The sequence below is a fragment of the Prosopis cineraria genome, unplaced genomic scaffold, assembly GCF_029017545.1.
Source record: "Prosopis cineraria cultivar Desert tree isolate PC_DT_omini unplaced genomic scaffold, ASM2901754v1 PC4, whole genome shotgun sequence".
NCBI classification, from domain to species: domain Eukaryota; kingdom Viridiplantae; phylum Streptophyta; class Magnoliopsida; order Fabales; family Fabaceae; genus Prosopis; species Prosopis cineraria.
The window spans coordinates 15,363,042-15,382,072 of record NW_026555335.1 but is presented as its reverse complement, the minus strand read 5'-3'; the positions used below and the strand labels follow the sequence as shown (position 1 = coordinate 15,382,072).

The following is a 19,031-nucleotide window of genomic DNA, read 5'->3' as shown; positions in this document are numbered from 1 at the left end:
GACAAGAAATTACGCTTGTATTAAACATAAAAATACATTCTAACGGCACATATGGAGCTATCTTAACAGGTGACAATTGGTGAAGATCTTGATGTACAAAAAAGGGGGTCATTATACACTACCTCACTCGTTTTTTATTTTAAACACCCCTAATTAATTCGGGTAATTAATTAAACACTCTTATAAACGTGAAACCAGCCAAGCAGAAAATTAAAAATATGTGCTTCTCGATCATACATATTTCTTACTTTCCATGGTCTTATTTTAATTCAAATGTACTATAATTTTCATATAAAATCACATATATGTTAGAAACCCATTGACGTGCATATAGTCTATAGACCGGATCCAGTTAACAACCAATTTGAACTTGATCCATTCAAGTTTTGATCCAAGGAGAACCCAAAGCAGCAGAATCATACAAACTACAAAGTATTGCCAATGCATTCAAGTTTCTTTTTAAGAGTAGAAGTTAGCACTCGGTAGGCAAACATAGAAAAAGCAGATCCATCAGCTGCAAATTTATTAATCAGAATTCAAGCAATAACAAATTACTCAACACTCAATAACATCCAACCAGTGTTCAAAACTAATCTAAATTAAAAAAATTGACTCAAACCAACCCAAACTGATCAAAACCTAACAACAATTAAGTCTGTTTCAATTTTTATAATGTGAAAACCGATTGATTTATTCAAGTTCGGTTTAGAACACTAAAAACCAATCCAAATTAAGCCAAACTTGATTAATAAAACACTATTTATTTACTTATAAAATATAAAACTATTTATTTACAAGAAACATTTTATTTTAAATTTTTTTATATTAATAGATAAATATTTTTAAAAGACTTAAATAAAAATGCATAATATTAAATAATTATAATAATCATGCTATAACTATCATTTAATTATTTACAACTTGAAATATTCAATTTATTTACAAGAAAAATTTTGTTTTAAATTTCGTACAACAAATTTTTCTTTATTTATTAAAAGATAGATACATAGATAAATATTTTTAAAAGACTTGAATGAAATGCATAATATCTTAAAATTTTTTATCAATTTTTATGATTCATTATCATTATCACATTAAAATTTTATTATATTTTTATACCTCTATTTATGAAAAAATGAGCCAAAAAAATTAAATTTAATTTTAATACATAGCACCATTATGAATATAAAAAAAAAAAAAAAAAATTAAATAAGTACATTAAAATTTGATTTAAACCTTGATCAAACCAAAAATTAAACCAAACCAAACTAAGCTTCATAAAAACCAATCACATCCCAATTATGAGTAAGCTGAATGATTTAGTTCGATTCGGTTCGATTTTTGGCCAAAACCAAACCAAACTGTGCCTATAAACATCCCTACAACCAGTAGAGATCACATTAGACCTAACTGATTCACAAGAAGTTAGCGAGAATCAGAAAGTCAGAAGCTTTCCACACTAGGCTGCCTGGGGGGGCGAGAGGCAATGGCAGCAATGAGGCTTAAAGAGACAACAAAAACAGAGAGAATAGAATTGCTGAAAATATTCCACTCGGTTTTTCATGTTGCCCGATTCAGACCGGACAGAGAAGAGATTGCTAGGTTCTTCGAGTTTTGCACAATCTAAATAGCCGTATCGGTACAAAACTGAAGTGCTACATTTATACATCATTTTTGCAATGAGTTTGGTCCCCTCCATAAAACCAAACCTATGGATGACTCCCTTCAGCCAGGATTGAGTTGGAAAGAATTTAGCTTTCATCCCATGAAACAAGGATTCCGGTCTTGCCGTGAAGACCTAATCAAATCTATAGAATCGTAATATTCACGGCCTATTAACAATATAATTCGATGAGACATCTTGCAACTCATCAATCCTACCTACTAGTTGGTAAGTAATCTATAAATACATCTGTAAATACTTTTTGAGCCACAAGCTTAACATGAATTCTAAATCACTTTGAAACCTAAATACCCATGTAATATACTAAAACCCTAGCCAAAATAACAAGCAATTTGTAATCGTTCTTGGTCAAATGAACAACAGTAAGGGTACTAATCTTAAACCTAACGATACAGTTGTCATTTAAGGAGAAAGAACCTTGCCTCCTATAATGAATCTTAAAACTAACCTACCTGTAATCCATTGTCATTTGTTGATTAACTTCATATGAATCCATCATCATCTTTCATTCAAAGGATTTCCCCACTCTATAATGCAGAAGCCAATAGCCAGCAACATTTGCATTATTCAACTGTTTCTTTCGGCCCCAACCCAAATGAACTACTGAAATGGGACAGATAGCAATGCTTGAACCTCACACATTTTCCCTGCCCTTTGTTATCATGCTTGATAGAGCACAATTTTTTGCTGGCAATATTTTCAGAGAGTTGTTTGTTGATAGCTAGAGCACAAATGGTACTGTGCGATCATGCAGTCGACCCCGCTGCTTGTTGTTTCTTATCATGCTTTATCAAGTTCCATTCCAAGTCATGCATACAGCAAACAAGTAACCATGATGAGAACAAAACTATCTTTTTTTCACGCACAACATGATTATTGAAATTGCAAAAAAGGAGAAAAAAGGAAGCTACATGGAACTACACGGAAGAGTACACTGAGCATCATATCAATGGAGTAATCAAAATAAATCCAGGTGTTATGACAGAGGTTTATTAGCTTGACCACTTTTGGCCAAACATAATTAAATTGATAGAATTTGAATTTAATATATTACTGTATAAGAAGTGAAATTGGACAACCAAACTAAACAGAGGCTTAACATCAATGCGAGTACCAACAATTCACAAATGATAAGATTGTGAAAGAGCAAAGAACATGCTTATGGCAATGCATATGTTCCGATCAAATAAACTGTGTGAGCATTGGTTACAGGATCGTATCGTTTTAGGTAGATTAAATACATATATAAAGGCATCATAGAGAGTTCAATATCATAATTACATGAGTTGCTTGGGAAAATCCTAACGGTTTGGAGATGAAACCACCAGTATTACGCAAACTAGTTTTGAAACCCTGACTGATGCAATAGTGATGTTTCATTAATTCATTTTTTCGTTCAGTAACAATTTCATTAACAAAGAAGGCCTTTCTATTTGAGATTGGATGTCCATTAACCTTTTAAACGACAGGAAACAGCAAAGATTTCAAAGCAAGCTTAAGAGGTTTACAAGGTCTGGAACTTAGAAGTGCGGTTAAAAGTAAAAGGCACTAGCTAGACAGCTCAAGTGAGGTGAGATACTAAATAAGGGAAAATACTAGAAATGTTACATGAAATAAACAAATATGAATACGCAACGTTAGACTGATAATTTTCAATTTTATCAGTACAGATTCAAGCATAATAACAAACTTTTTTTTGCCGCATGGCTTTCAACTTATGAAATCATTGGGTATTGTTCATTTCATTATCTAATGTGATCATGAATCATCTCTAATGAGGTTGAAGAGATAATTTTACCTGGAAACACATCCAATGCTATCTTTTGCAAAGTACTCAGAGCTTGCCATACCATGCGGGAGGGGAAAGCTCGTGTGGATTGGCTTGTTAAAGGCAGTTAGGTTCCTTGGCATTTAAAGATTGATAAAAAAAAAATTGCCAAGAGGAATAGAGACTTTGATTCATCAACTAGGATCGTTGTAGAGTTCTCCTGTGATTTTTTCTTAGTTCTAAAAAAAGAAAAAGAAATAAAAGCTTTGTTTTGCTTGTCTGTTAACAAAACCCCAAAAAACTAGTTGCATCACTATTTTTTTGAGTGAGAATGAAAATTATATAAACCTTATTCTGACAGAGACTCGGATAGTATGGATGACTATGTCCCACTTTTACTAGTATGAGATGTTTAACGAGGCATTTACATGAGTTAATTCTCCCATTACTATAGCTAGCATTTTTTGGAGAGGGTTTCCCACCACATTTAAATACCCATCATACTTTCAAAGCAATACTTTCTAATTTAATCTTATTTCTTATTTCAGCCATTCAACTATATATCAAGATACCTCAGGTGCTTGCCTTTGCTGATGCTAATATAAGTGTCACAATTGAAGCCAACATATCTCATGATGTGAGAGTCAGCACTTCTTCAGCACCTTGCTTCAATGCCTCAGGCAGTGAGGCAAGCACCTATAACTATGAACACACCTAAATTTAAAGTGTCCCCATAAATGACAAAATGCAACACAGTATCTTTGAGAGTTAAAGAACCAACAAAACTCTTTTGAAGTGTCTGTCTATTGGGTTTTATGTTTACTGTTCTGGAATCTTTAGTTTCCAACACAACAATTTCTTCAAAGCCAATTAAGGTTCATTCAATATACAAAGAAGCTTTACAATGCTAAGGGTGTAATCTGAATTTCTCCGGAGGTGCATGTGATTCTACGTTATTATGTTCCATAATTTGTTTCACATAATTAAGAGAAAACTGAACTCTAACTCAATAAAGAAAAAATACTGATGACCAGAATACCTTGACCACTAAAGACCTTGAAAAAATCTCCCTGGAGAAGAGAAATTCCACTTTAATTATTTTTTAGAAAAAAGTACTGAGGCAAAAAATTGATAGCACCAAATAAAGCCACTTCTAGAACCCAACTTACATGTTAAAAATATCAACCTTTTGAAACTCATGTAAAAAATAATCAATTTAACGTATAGTGTGTGTATCACATATTCAAGTACGCCAATAAGAAGTTAATTAGATTTCATTACATTAAACCGAGATACAGCAAATATCAATGAAGAGTCAAACTATGTCAAATATTTTAAACCACACAACCCCTCTTGCCAATGCTTAATCAAACGACGCATCATAATGATGTAATAAATGTTATGTATCATCATTATATTGGTCATTACCCAAACAGGCACATCAATATATATATATATAGAGAGAGAGAGAGAGCACAAAAAACTCACTATAGAGACATTAATCATATATGCACTTCCAGCAAGAAACTCAAGGGCGCATAGTTTTCATTTTTCTACATTACCTCAGAAAAAATGCAAATACCGGACTCAAGATTATGCTGCTTGAGCACTTCCATATGACCACATAAGAGTAAAAAGAAGTTCTTTTGAGATTAAATCACACAAGCACCTCCATAACATTTGTGACCTTCACATGAAATAATATTTTCCAAGTTTCACATGTAGATGAATTAACTGAGTTGAAAATTTAATAAGAGATTTTGTTTTGATACTCCAATCCCAACTTACTTAGTTGAATGTTTCTGGCTCCTTGGTTAGATTTATATGTCTCGTTATAGGTGTCATAAGAGCATCAGAAAAAGAAAGCATAATTGCCTTTGAATAAATCAGAAATGACATCACCACCTTACAATTGATTCTTCCAGGATTTGGAAGACCGGTTCCTCAAAATCACATCAAAACCTTCACGGCTAAGGGGTAAAGTACTCGGTTCTTCTCACCCACCCTAATTTTACTGGTTAAAGATTCTAAAATCAAGAATACCCAGCAAAAAAAGTTCTAAAATCCAAATAATGTTAATAAGGTTTTGTCTACAACCCAACCTGAAAAGGGTTTAAAGGGGTAAGTTCAAGTGAGGGGGGGAAAAAAACTTATTTCTAAATCTTCATCACATTGATTAAAGACTGGCACTGTTCTTTTAATACCATGAAGATCAAAATCAAGTTTTAGAAGATGCCCTCATCAACAAAACTGGAAGGTCCTAATTAGAAATATTTTGCTCACATAATAAGTTGAGTAATAAGTAGTTGCCATCTTAGGTTATTGCATTATCTATTTTAATTGTGCAAATAGAGTAACTAGTACCACAAGAAAAATCACTGTGGCTTTAGTCGAGTAAATTGAATAACACAAATAATCTTTTACCTCAACGTAAAGCTGAATAGTTAGCTTCTATATCTTCTTTTTGGTACTGCAGTTAGGTAGTTCCTGGACTGCTTACATATTCACCTCCACTATCCATGTTTAATTCCTAGACAGCTTGCTCTTTGTAATTTATAAAGCTTGACCACTCACCTGTAGTTATCAATGTCATCATATAGTACACACAAAATCAGATGTTTACAGAGGACCAAAATGTATTAACAAAGTGGGGAAAAAATATGATTAAAAGAAAAACAAAAAAGTGCACATTGCAAAGAGTAAACTGTTGGTAAAGGAAAGAAAGGAAAAAACTTCTATAGAAAGATATTATCATGTATGAGGAAAAAGTTGCTCAGATAATTAAATACAAGATTAATGTATATGTGTTGTATCATAAACGTAACAGGAGCTTTACTGAGTGCATCCTATGAATAATTTACAAGAGTTAAAGCTAGGCAGAACTACTAATTCAGCTTCCTTGGCTGTCTTTTGATGTTCTTTATATTGTCAGATAATTCTATGCTTGAGAACCTTCAATCCCTTCACTGATAATAAGTTCAGGGCATTACATACGAAACATTTAAGATGAGATTAACTGAAATAAAGTAAAGAAAAGCAAAAAGCGCCCTTAAAGTTTTGATTCCTTAAACACCTTAAATGAAAGACACTAAACATACACCCTAGAAAAGCAAAAACTATATGTTTTTTACATAAAGAAAATAAATTGTAGTTTGTAACAGCAATCGACATTTAAATCAACAATTCAAATGCAAGAATCATCAAATGCACTACAATTAAGTAACATATCCAAGCAGAATGATAATCATTAAGAAAAACAACATGCCCAGATTTGCCAAAAAAGGGTGCAACATCAATATCGAATGTGTATTCAATACAAGTATCATATTGATGGGAGCACATGCATGAGTTCGTTTGCATTACTCTCACATGCCATGTGCTACAATGGCTAGCAAAAATCTCAATGACTTTAACATTAGCATTAAAGCCGGCTTGATTCCATTTGCCTCAACTGCTCTCAACTTAAAAGTGCTTCACAAAAAGCTACTCAATTTGAGATTCAAGTTGGCTAAGAAAGAAAGTGTATTCTTTAGGAGAAAATGTAAGAAATAAGGAGAAGCTATGGCTTGTGTACAAAGATACAAGTTTTTTTTTCATCCTCTCAATCTTTTTCTTTTTTCTATCACAACTTCTAAGGACATCCCCTATCTAAAATTTTGGCAGAAAAATTGAGCCTTTGAAATTTTTTAGGAGGGGCAGAAATACGATCTTGTGGGCAGAGCAATAATGTGATGCTTCAACCTTGTTTTCAATCCAATGATGCTTTTGCATTTAAGAAGGAAGACCTTACATTTTATCCATGCTTTTATCATTTACACTAGTAATCTCTTACCATATACCATAATCATTTGTACTTTTTAATGAGTTATTTTGTTAACTGGACATATAAATCATGTTATTTAAGTATATAATCCCTGAACTCAATTTTAAAAATTTTTGTTTCTCATATATCTGGTGATGTCACATCTCAAACATTGTACCTGTATTAGTGCTTCATGGGACATAACTCATAGTAATGTTAAGTGCATCAAGCCACCTGTCAAGTGCTAAGCTCACATTACAACCCTGAAGATGTAGTAGCCACGGCTACTTCCAATTACCTAATAGTTATTGAGTTGGATTTTATATTTTTCCAGTCCTTAATGAAGCAATCCCATATTCAATTTGGGGGAAAAAAAAAAGAAGCTTTAAATTTTAAAAAACCACATTGACCTTCTAAGGCTATTTCTTCCCTTTGAACCACAATTCAGTCGGCAATGGCAACAATATGTCCCTTGAATGAATTCAGTGTTGTTAAACCACACCTTTGCACCTTAGCCATTGAGGCAAAGGCATAGAACAACCTCATCGCCTCTCATGTTGTCACACCCCGATACTAAGAGTGTGATCGACACAAAATATGAGATATATTCACATTCCATGAGCCTTAATTAACACCCAAAAAAAATCCAGACAACAATATATAATATGTATTTGAGTTTAAAATTTGTAAAGTCTTAGCCATTTTGTAGAAATTTCAGCAAAGTCTCTCCTATAATTAGGACCTCTCGAAATTTCTATAATAACAAAACTTATCAGCAAAACTAGAAAGGAGCGTAGCTCCACACCAGCAGATTTCATTCATAACAATAAAATAAAGCTAGGACCTAACTATGATATACATGGAGCACTAAATCTATAATTTTAATGTAAAACATAATTACATCAAACTAAATGTCAATATGTGCTTTCACTAAATAAAAGCAATAGTACCGCTCAATGATTAGCAGGAGGTGCAAGGTCAGTTACAATTAGGGGCGAGCAAAACTAAATCAAAACTGAAAATCAAATCGAATCGAATCGAATCGAATCGAATTTTGTCTATTTAATTCGGTCTATTTGATTTTTCGGTTTGATTCGAGTTTTTTATTTTAAATATTTTAGTTAATCGGTTCAATTTGGTTAGTAAAATTTAAAATCGAATAAACCGAACCGACCGAATTACATATAATTTATTAATTTATAAATTATTTTATTTTTTAATAAAGAATAAAAAATAATATCATTACTTGAAATCCTATTTTGGTCAGTCACTCTTAACCCTATTTTTTATAAATTTTTTTTTATTATCCATGCCTTTATAATATTTGGGCTTTATGTCATATGGGTATAATTAAAATAAGCTCATATTGAAAAAAAAATAGAAAAAAAGGCCCAATTTTGTAGTGTTATTTGTTTTAATATTTAAAAAAATGGGCCCAATTTCAATAGCCCAATATAAAATTACAAAACCGAATTAATCAACCGAACTGACGGTTCGATCCTTGTTCGGTTTGATTGGTTTGTTCAGTTCGATTCGATTTTCATTTTCGGTGTTATTTGGTTGATCAGTTCAGCATATTTTGAGATGGAACCGACCGATGCTCACCCCTAGCTACAATATCTAAAACTGAAGAAAGTTTTCGATGAGTAACGTCCCAGTTTACAATTGAAGAAAATAATGAAAAGCAAATCATTGAGTTAATTATAAATTTACTAAAATAACCACTAACTAAATCATGAGTCAATCATCCAAGCAAATTCACTAATTTTCAACATTTAATTTCTTCATCAATCTTTAGCTCAACATTAATAAAATAGTATCCAATATTATCTAAAACAGCCCCTAAATTCTTCATTCAAGCATCTCCACACACACCTTGAGAGCATCCAAATTCAACCCACAACAATCATCAAACCATTTAATCAACTTTCAACATTATTTCAATCATCAACATTCAGCCCACCACTAACTTAAAATATTGCACAGCATCAATCAAAATACAATTCAATTTCCTCAAATTATGACAGCAATAGTAAGGAATAGGAATGTCATAACTCAGCCAGAGGAGGGGGAGGCCGGTTCGGTGCTGTTATAGAACTTGAAGAGGAAGGAGAAAAGAACAGAACCTCACCTCTAACGAAACTACAGTGGCAACAGCTATAAATCAAACGTGCCGACGCTGAAGAAGGAGAAGAGAAGAATTTCAATCTACTACACGAACTAGATGGAAGAAGACCAGAAATTTAGCTAACAAACGAAAGAATCGAGCTACCAATGACAAACACAGAACTTTTACCAGCTGAGGAATAAGAAAAGAGAGAGACAAAATACGCGTACACACACCTTCGTCAGTCACGAAACAGAGCAGAAATGGGGAAGAGATTCAACCATCCCACAAGCAAAAACAAGCGAACAGCAGAGGGAAAGGAACGAACGAACTGCCGGCGGTGAGGAGTCAAGCACACTGACAATAAGTTTGAAGCTAGTGCGACAGGAAGAGAAGAAAACGAAGAACCCCCGCAAGCTCTCTCTCTCTCTCAGTCTGTTCTGTAAACTCACCGACTAAGAAGAAAGGAGAAATAAAACATCAAGGTTGGTGGACAAAATTACAAAAAGGGACCCCATCAGATTTTCCTATTATTAATATTAACATTATTATATGTATGTATGTATGTATGTGTATATGTATTTTACGCGAATGCATAGCAGATAGAAATGTTCTCGTCATCAAGACATTTCGCAAATCACCATATGTTCAAACCTCATTCACAGTAACCTTCCAAAACATTTTAATTGAAGAATTTTGAAGTTTTTTTTTTTCAACAAGAGGTAAGGGCACTTTAGTACTTTTTTCATATAAAAGAAAATAAAACTAACATTTAACATTTGACTTAAATAAAATTTAAATTTTAAATCTTCACATAAGTAATCAATATAAATTTCATTAAACCAATACTTCTCATGTGCTATAAACTAAAATAATTAAATAAAATATTAATAAAAAAGAAAAAAATTTAAATTTTTTGGATCATTACACGTGAAGAGAGGTAATGGATTTAATCAGGCGCTAGCCTTTCAACACCTTATGAACCTTTCTTGAGCAAAAGGTGAGAGCCTCTTGGTGCCTAATTGCAATTTCCTGGAGTATTTATTCATGATGCATAAAATGATTGCTACTTTTATCTATGTTTTTTTCATAGGACACAATTTTTAAGAGCATTCATATGAAGGTTAAGTAAATTTACATTTATCATTTCATCTTTGATTTTTTGTCTATACATGTGCATTTTGACATGGTGGCACATTACTTCACTCGAGCATGCACCTTTCTAGTGCCTTGCACCTAAGGCGTTTTACCAGCCTTGTGCATTGAGTGCGCCTTTTGCTTTAATAACACCGAATGAATCAATTAAAAGAACAAAAGCCACTCCAAGGCGAGCACTTGGTTGACACCAACACCTCTCATAGTGAAAGAGGCATTGGTCCTTCCCATTGCCTTAGGCACAAAGAGAGTTCCTTTGAAGCACTAAAATAGACAAAAACTGTCATTTTTCATGTTGACATCATCAAGATTGTAAAAGGATTAATTAATTCAACAATTGAATATGAATTAACCAAGAATAAAGAAGTTAAGTTCAAAGAAACCATAGCATTGAAAAGAAATCATCATATATGATAAAAATTATTGCCCCATTTAAATTAGGGTAGTTTCCTCCCCAATATTGAATAACACAAGCAAAAATCTATCAGATCAGCTCAATTTATAAGCAACACAATAGTTGTAATTGTCTTATGGTAACATTAGCATGGTAGAGGAAAAAAACAACATAAATTGAAACTTTTATCAGGTGACTCCAACCATTGTTATCAATAACATGCTATTGAATGTCTAGCAATGATATAGCTAAGGCAAATCAATACAGGTGGCATTAAAACTTACATTTAGCTAAACTATAGTTGGACTTTAGGAGTTACTTTGCTTAATTAGCAATGGCTAGTGCCATAAAAAACTGCAACAATGGCCTTAACTTGCAATTTTGCAAAGGCTGACCATGACTATTCAATGAATTCATCCTTAAATCATATATGGAACATACTTGCACATTCCAAAAAAAAAAAAATGATTAGTACATTGAGTATAGTAGGGCTTTGAGGTGAAGATTTATCGTTTACCCAATTTAATTGAAAACGATTGATGATAGCAATGAGTGGTTGATTGGGCAAGGTGGATAATGAACAAAATGGTGTAAGAAAATTGATCTTGTATTTTAAGGCAATACAACTTTATCTTTTAGAACTGAGAAACTACCTTATTGTGTTTGATCATCATTCACTCCAACCCCAATGAACAAGCAATAATTGACATCATCTGAAAAGTGTTCTTCATATGGTTGATGAACAAACAAAACATTTGAAGATAATGACAAAATCCAGAGATTTCCAAGTGATGCCATTATAATGTGTTCCATTTGATGACGTACAAGAATTGGCTTAGATGTTTTGGTGCAATGCTTGGTCTCGAAAAATTTGTTAATCATAGATGTATTTTAGGTTTCTCTCGCTAGTGAGAGCTTTGGTTCTCTACTTGGTGAGAATCTCCTTTGAGTAAGGGAGGTGTTCCTTTGTGATTCTCACCTTGGTGGGCCCCAAGTGAGGATATGTTGGGTTTGTATGTGTGCCTTGTGGGTGAGTATATGTAGCATCCCTTTTATAGAACACATAGAAAGTCCTAATGAATTAGCAAAGGTAGAAGTTTGTGTTAGTTTCATGTGTCAACTCTTGTTCTTTTGGAGGAGAACTCATTTTGTGGTTGACTATTATTTTATGAATGTGAATGGTTAATTCACTTCTATTGTGCTCTATGATGTTCTGGAGGCTTCTAATGGCTAGCTTTATTAGAATTCTTCTTTCTCTCTTGTTTGACATTGTGCTTGCTTGTTTGGTGTTCCTATTTGTTTCAGCTGGGCAAATTGGTGTTTGTAAATTCAAATTCAAATTCCTTAATGGTAGGTTTGGATTGATGGGAATTTGAATTTGAATTTAAATTTAAACCAAATCTCTCATTTGAATACACAAAAATTTATAATTTGAATTTGATTCAAATCCAAATTCATTTTTTATTACAATTCTTTTATAATTTCAAATTCTCTCTACACCTTGATCATGTGAAATTCTAGTCACCTTCAAACATCACATTATATTCACATGTTCACTATTGTTTCGCTATAACTCTCGTATCTTTTCTCATTTCTTGTCAATTAAAAAAATAGAGATAAACCCATTATTCCTAATTTTTTATTTTTTTTCAAATCTCAACTCATCTCTGTTTCATTTAAAATTTTTTAAACTACCTAAACAAAGAATGTTAAATACATGAATTTGAAATGTGAAATTTCAAATTTAAAATTCAAATCCAAATTCATTAATCCAAACACTACCTAAATTACATTAATTTTACAGCCAGGAATTTGATATTATGATATATGAATGCTTTTCATGCAGTCATGTTGCCCATTTTATTTTTCTTACTCTTAAAATTGTACACTATTTGCTATTGATAGCCATGCTTCAAATGATTAACGGTCAAATTTGATTTCAATTCCATAGAAATCTAATGGTGAGCAAGCTATTCACAAAATTTATAGGTCTAATATAATTGATAGAATATAAGATTATACATGTCAAAAAATTTCCCTTGAAATATATACCTTTCAAATTTAATTGATGCACTTCTCAATGATATGTTCAAATTTTAATTTTTCCAAACACCCACAAAGTAACCTTTTATAGCTTAGCAAGCTAACAAGAAATAAAAATTAATCAGAGAAAAAGGAAATATGGAATGTCAAGCAGTGAAAAACAAATATGGTAGAATAAAAAAATTAGACATGTTTTATATGAGGGGAATTCATAATTGACAAAGAAAATGTAGGAACAAAGAGTGTGGAAATCCTTGCAGATTAAGAATGATAAACACACCCCAGTCACTTACCCTGGTCAATGAGGAGACTATATGAGAAGCAGGAACAGAAGTTATACTTTATAACAACATATTTACACAATCCAATCTGCATCATGCTAGAAATCATTCTAGTTTGCATCTTGATTTTACATTTGTCAATGTCACTGCTTGATATGCAGTAACCATAGGTGTTCAACAAAACAGTTTCCATTGTTCCACAAACTGTAGATTAAAAAAAGGCCTATCATTTTTCTCCTCTTATTCCATAAAGATTTTCTGAATTAGATAATTTGACAGTACCAATAATCTTTCAAAGATATTTCAACAAAAATCTTGAAAGTAATTGACTATATTTTAGCATTTATGAGGGTATTCAGAAACCATGCTGAAGCAGCTCTATCTATCAGTCACTTTCCTTGCCTCATGCTTGTATTTTATAGATGCATGGCAAGGAACTTCAATACTATATGCATGTCACTTTATCACCTCTCTCTTTCTCATGCACACATACACATATGTGTGCTTATATGTGTAAAAAAAGGGGAGTCTTCATTAAATCGAGGCCTGAATAAGAGTAGACTATAAAGATATCTTGCTCTAGTTAACCATTATAATTAAGCCTATGGTGATCATTAAACTTTGTCAATTGAAGTAATAGACTGACCAAAGAGGATTTTGAAAGGTTTAGATATACATTCACATCAACAAATTTTTCAGTTATAATTGATATATGAAAATACAACTCAGAAACAGCTCCACAACACTGACGATCTACAGTTTCTTAGCCCATACTGCGTGTATTTATTCTATATATCATCAAGTTCTTACAATTCAATATCTCATTACTTGCATAATAGAGACCTGTAGGATATAGAACTATAGTATATATACACATTGGTAGGACGAGGCATAATTAGTAAAGTCACCTTTGGTCTAATTTCCAGGTAAATCATTTCAAATGAAACAACATAGATTGGAAATAGCTAGACATCAGAGTAAAACAAAGTATCCCAATAACCAAAAATACCATTCTTCATATCCTACTATTTTAGACTCTTTGGACACTTTTTGGAGCACTCAGAAAACATATCGAAGTGTTATTGTACATAGTTCAGGTTGTTCTCACATTCCTGGCAACCCTAACTGGCAATATTTTTTATTTAATATGTGATAATTAACTTAAAAAACTCAGGTTTTCAAAGTGATGTATGAATAAAATGTATTGTCTGGTTCTTTCATAGTAATTATTATCTAAACACTCAGTCATATATACATACAGTTAAAGAATTGCACCCTAAATATACGATCACAAAACTTATGAACCGTTAAAGAAGAGTTGCTTAAGCACTATTTTTTTTTTTTAACTGCAATAAGCATCTGCATATACATTTAGCAAATACATGAATAGTTAAATTTGTGCTGGTTATAATCTACAAATTAACCGAACAATAAAACTCCTAATAACTTGAACAAAAGCAAGGCACTCGATTTTCAGAGTTTTAAAAATAACAAATAAAATTAAGCAAGGTGTTATTAGATATTCAATACATGAATGTTCAGAATAGAATAGAATTTAATTACATGCTCATCCAGTTTTGTAACAGTATTTTTATAAAACACAATATATAGTTAGGACTCCCTACAAATGTGAAAGAAAAAATTCGGTACTTTTTAGCATTGTTGTTTCCCTAATAGAGGGGAAAAAATCTTTGCTAAAAAAAAAAAAAGATTATTACAAGCGAGAAGGAAAAGCCAACCTCCTGGAAGAAGAAAGCAAAGAAAGAATACTTGAAGATTACAACATTCAAATCAGTATAAATCAGGCATGAGTACCTGATTATAAGAAAGATATACAATATTATAATAGCAACGTATAGAAGGACATTTAGCCAGCCGTTAACACAATTCATTAATTCAGCACTCTAATTGAGCAATTAACGTCATTAATTAAAAACCTACCCTTTACATTTAACATTTCATGTATTCAAAAACTCAATTGTGGACATCACACGTATTCAAGTGAACAACACAATAACCCCAGGTCCTAACTATTTGAAATTCTACAACAACAGAAGGTGCAAAGCTGTCCAAGATCACAATCCCAACACTAGATAAGGTAATCATTATAGTAAACACAATTAAAAATATCAACATACTAGAGGAGCAATAACATAAATAAAGTCAAATTCAAAGGTTAATTACCAGAATAATCCCGGACGCAGCAGTTCGGCGCCCCCAAACCTCAAAAAACTTCTGCAAGAACAATCTGAAGAGGCTCACTGTCTATATTTCCTAAACAGACAAATAGAAGAAAATGGAAAAAAATCTGAGATTCAACTGATTGGAAAATTTTCTGACCTCTGTAAGCCAATAAATGCATATTTTCCATGAAGAATATAGAGCCAAATCTTCCATAATTATGTGATTATGCACCTACCAAAACGGCTTTCTTTTGCTTTCTGTTGCCTGTCCATCGCTACTTCAGTAATCCCTTTTCAGGAAAACGAAGATACAAGCAATTCAAATATCAGCATTATTTGACCCAAGAAAATGGAATTGAAAAGCATACCCATGATTCTTCGCCGGTCTCTCCAAGCTCCGGTGTCTTAGGCGAACGGAAAGTTAAAAAACTTCTGGTCCAGATTAAAGTCGAAGAGAGAAGAGAGGTACAAAATAAGGGTTTGATGAGTAAATAAGCCCAACCAAATCAAAACATACGGATTTCCGTTATGATATGAACAGTAACGCTTAGAAGTGAATTTGGGTTTTATGTTCCACTAAAGGAAGGAGGAAGTACACCCTTAAAAACAACGCTGTGAAGCTTCATTCCGTTTGAACTTTGAACAAATATAATAATACATAAAATGAATTGAAAACTCGCATAAATATGAATAAATAATAATAAAGAAAATGAATAAAGTATTCGAAGAGATAAGGATGAGAAGCCCTACCATCATGTCCGTCGTGAAAAACAGTGCCCAAAAGAAGTTATCAGCCCTACACGCTTTAATTTGTTTACCTTCATTCATTTAACCTGTATTTCTGCGATTGGTCAAGCGCCACATAAGCTTTAGACACGACAAGGTAACACAAAATAAAAAGTTTTGATGTGCCAAAAACGCAATCGACGCGTCGTTTCAAAGGGTTTTCATTGCCGAGATCGAGAGCTCTCTGATTCGGGTAAAGGTGTATAACTCTTTCGCTGGCTAGCTCACGAGAAAGAGCTGACGAGTATAAGGATAGGAAGGATTGGGATGCGGAAAGCAATCTGAAGAAGAAGAAGGAACACAGAGAGAAACACACACGAAAGAGAGAAACTGACAGAAAGAGAAGTGAGCACGCACCCGCATATGTATGGCCTCATACAATTGCTTGCAGCATGTGCTCACTCTCTTCTGTCAATCTCTGTTAACTCTCCTGTCCCTTTCTTCTGCAGAAATCAACCCAAAATGGCCGTAATGCCTTTCTCTTTTTTCATCACTCAGATCTGCAACATCAGATCCTCTCATTTTGGCAAACTATATATATATATATATATATTCTTCTGCACACGCCAGTCTCGCCTTTAGAAATCAACGAGGATTTGATTTCCCTCAGATTGTGAAGCGCTCGCATCTACAAGTAGCGACTCAGTCTCTATATATCAACGGATTAACCTACAAGAAGAATGCTTGCATAGTGGTTTGTTGGGTAGAAATTTGAAGTGATGGTGTGGTAATGAATGATGACGGTACGAGTGGGGGGCGGGTGCAAATGGGCAAGCTTTGGTACGACTTGTTTGGGGTCATGAAAGAGGCGAGGTCGGCAGGGAGGGAGGGAGAAGGAATCGTGCGAAACGTGTCAAGACGTGATTGGGAGACATGAGACGTAGGGCTACGTTGCGGGAGGAGAATGGCTTACGCTGTTGACTTTTTCTTCGGTAGCGAAATGGGCGGGGTGTGGGTTGAGTTTGACCATTAAAGGAAACACAATATCGGCCGTACGATTTTCAATGTGGTGGGATCCACCCTTGTTGTTTGGATGGGACTGCGTCACCAGACCAGGACCCTACAATTTGACGAGGACGACTCTCAAACCTTCCTTTTTTAGGGTGTGTTTGGATTTTGCAAGAAACTACTGTAGAAAATATTAAGGGGGAATTGATCCTTAGCTACACTTATTTCAATTTAAAACCTTTAAATTTTTAAAATTTTATTACAGTTTAAAAGTATTAATTTGATATTATTTTTAATAAAAATAATAAAATTATCCTTCATTTAAATTAATATTAAAATTACCTTACTTTATTTGTTTATTTACTTATAAAATATTGTTAATTATCCTATTTTATTTATTTATTTTCCTAAAATAAAATTAAGTAAAAGCTTAACAATAAAAAAGTGAAGTAGGGTAATAAAAATAGTATATAAATAAATAAATAACATGTAATTTAGGAATTAACAAGTTGTTTTGAGATGATATAAACATCTAAAATGAAAAAAATTAAGGAGGATAATTAAAAATATTTCATAAGTAAATTAACAAGTAAAGTAGAAAAATTTTTATATTAATTTAAATGACAGCTAATTTTTTATTTCTTTCAAAAATTTAATATCAAATTAATATCCTTGAACTGCAAAGTAATTTCAAAAATTTATGGGCTTTAAATTTATGTGTGTGTTCAAGAGCTCTTTATTGAAATTCTCTCAAAAATTAATTAATTAAATGTGATGATATTTGGATGAAATTTTTTGAAATTGATTTTGATGATTGAAGATGTTTAAATAATTTTTTAGTATCAATTATAAAGATGAGAGAAAAATGCTCAAATGTTAAGAATTGATTCTCAATGGAGAAAAAAATAGTTCTTTTAAAATAAATTTTTACAAGCCAAATAAAATTTTATAAAATTGAGCATGTTTAGATAAATTTTTGTAAAATTATAATTTTGATCTCAGAATTGATTCCCAATAAAAATCCAAACAAACCCTTAAAATAGAAAAAATTGCATCCAAGAACCATCTAAGTCCATTTATTGCAAAAAAAATTAAATAATTTTGAATTTTTTTATAAAATCAAATGACTTAAATATAATTAAAATAAAAATTTATTACAAAAAGATATAACTACCTCAAGCATTTTTTTATTAAAAAAAAAAGGTCAGCCCATCAAATGGCTCGCCTTGTTGGCAATCCATTAAATCTTTGAAGTGATCAATGGGAGGTTTGAATTCAAGACCCTTGGGCACCAAAGGAGTGAAAAGCAACCAAGCCCTCATGGACCTTTAATTATGTAATGCAAAATTTGATATATGCTTTTGACTTAATTTTTAAATTTTCAAGTCATTTACTTATTAGTATCTTAAGTCAACTTATTATTTTATTAATGTTTACTTATTAAATTATTGATGAGAACTTAATGACAAGCTAAGATTTAATAAGTGAAAGGTATCATTGTAACCTGGTATCTACTTGTCAAAATCTTGACTAAACTTGTTTTTGTTTTTAAAAATTAACTTGTGAATTTAATATTTCCCATTGCTTCACTTCCTGAACCATTTAACGTAAGTCAAATTTAATTTTATAAATGTTTACTTGTTAATTTTTTAAGAAAAACTTGCTAGCATGGATCAACATGCAACATGTGTCTTTATATGATATAAAATGCAATTGTCAAATGTTTAACTAGATTAATCATTACATTGATATTTGCTCGTCAATTTATTAGTGTTACTTGTAAAATGAACCTTATTGACAAGTACTCCTTCAATAGTAGCCTAAAGTATATTTGTAAAGACACAAATTGAACTTGTTATTTTAGTAATATTTACTTTTCA

General features: G+C 32.3%; 1 long non-coding RNA gene across 8 annotated transcripts; it reads right to left on the bottom strand.

Moving 5' to 3' along the window:
• Positions 1-1,509: 1,509 nt before the first annotated feature.
• LOC129308711 (uncharacterized) lies at positions 1,510-17,201 on the bottom strand. 8 transcript variants are annotated; one of them, XR_008592707.1, is made up of 6 exons: positions 15,786-17,201; positions 15,575-15,707; positions 15,419-15,469; positions 9,598-10,780; positions 9,386-9,433; positions 1,510-6,026 (listed from the first exon to the last, which is right to left on the bottom strand). It is a non-coding gene; the product is annotated as an uncharacterized LOC129308711 (long non-coding RNA). The 8 variants fall into 8 exon arrangements; XR_008592708.1 differs by lacking the exon at positions 9,386-9,433; XR_008592706.1 differs by lacking the exons at positions 9,386-9,433; positions 9,598-10,780 and having other exon boundaries at positions 1,510-4,154; positions 5,877-6,026; positions 15,786-17,200.
• Between the last annotated feature and the right edge of the window lie 1,830 nt (positions 17,202-19,031).